This window comes from Macrotis lagotis, chromosome 1, assembly GCF_037893015.1.
Source record: "Macrotis lagotis isolate mMagLag1 chromosome 1, bilby.v1.9.chrom.fasta, whole genome shotgun sequence".
NCBI lineage: Eukaryota > Metazoa > Chordata > Mammalia > Peramelemorphia > Peramelidae > Macrotis > Macrotis lagotis.
Window position 1 is genome coordinate 81377535 of NC_133658.1, and position 1818 is coordinate 81379352.

Consider the following 1818-nt stretch of genomic DNA (forward strand, 5'->3'; position numbering starts at 1 on the left):
GAGGCAGTCCCAGGGCGCTGGGAGCCATGGCTCACAGCAGTGGGGGAGTTTCCTGACTTACGCCCCGTGGAGTACCAGGCACAAATTGGGGGAACAGCGGGGGACCTCTGCTAGAGCAAGCACATGAAGCCCAGCCCTCAGGGCACACAGCCAGCAGTGTGGCCAAGAGTCCAAATCCAGTAAACAGAAGCAGGCAGAGCCAGGAAACAGGAGCACACAGGTTATGAGCCCATTGAACCTAGGGAGGGAAGTGAAGAGAGAGACTGCAGAGCTCTGTCCCTGGAACACGACTCTGGGGCTCTGACCACATTCAGATTCTGATCGCAGTCTAGGCCCCCCCATAGAAGAGCAGGACCCCCCGACTTCAGCCCTGTGGCAGAGGGGGGCACATGTGGTCATTTACAGACCAGGAGGGAGGACAGAGCCTCACACACTGAGACTGTAGTGGGAGTGTCCCAAAAGCTCAGGAAGCACCCCAAAACAGGCTTAGTCTGGGAAAATGAGCAAGCAGAGAAACAAGAGGAACAGCATTGAGAAATATTTTGCCTGTGAGCCCAAGAAGGATCAAAACACTCAGTCTGAAGATGAGGAAGCACAAGCTCCTGCATCTAAAGACTCCAAGAAAAAGAAATTGGGCTCAGGCTTAGTCAAGGAAATCCAAAAAAATGCTGAAGAAAATAGCATGCTAAAAACCAGCTTAGGTCAAATGGATAAAACAGTTCAAAAAGTTATTGAGGAGAGGAATGCTTTAAGAAGCAGAATTGGCCAGATGGAAAAAGAGATAAGAAACCTCTGAGGAAAACAAATCCTTCAGACAAAGAATAGTACTCAGGGAGATGGATGAATTTACGAGAAATCAGAACTCAATACTTCAAAACCAAAAGAATGAAAAATTAGAAGAAAATGTGAAACATCTCATTGAAAAAACAACTGATATGGAAAACAGACTTAGGAAAGATAATTTAAAAATTATTGGAACACTTGAAAGTCATGATCAGGAAAAGAGCCTTGACATCATTTTCAAAGAATTACTACAGGAAAATTACCCTGATATCCTAGAAGCAGAGGGCAAAATAGAAATGGAGAGAATCCACAGATCCCCCCCAAGAAAGAGATCCTAAAAAACCAACCCCCAAGAATATTATAGCCAAGTTCCAGAAACCCCAAGTCAAAGAGAGAATATTACAAGCAGCCAGAAGGACACAATTCAAATACAGTGGAGCTGCAGTCAGGATCTCACAGGACTTAGCAGCAACTACATTAAAAGCTCATAGGGCTTGGAATATAATATACCAGAAGGCAAAAGAGCCTAGGATGCAACCGAGAATCAACTACCCAGCAATGAATGTCCTCTTCCAGGGAAAAAAAGATGGACTTTCAATGAACCAGGGGAATTTCAAATGTTCCTGTTGGAATGGCCAGAGCTGAACAGAAGGTTTGATCTTCAGATACAGGACTCAGGTGAAGCATAGAGATTGAAGGAGAGGGGGAAAATATAAGGGACTTAATGAGGATGTATTCCTGTATAGAAAAATGACAATGATAATACTCATATGAACCTTCTCAGTTAATAGAGCAGGTAGAAGGAGCTTTTATAGATGAAGCACAGGAGAAAGCTAAATTTGAAGATAAAATATGGTGTAAAAATGGAGTCAATAGAAAAAAGGGAAATGTAATGGGAGAAAGAAAAAGGAGAGGGGGAATAGACCAAGATATTTCATATAATAAGATTTTTCTTTATTACTGAGCTATTGCAATGATATGGAAGGGGGGAAGACAAGGAGAAATAAGGGAATCTTCATTCTCATCAGAGGTGGC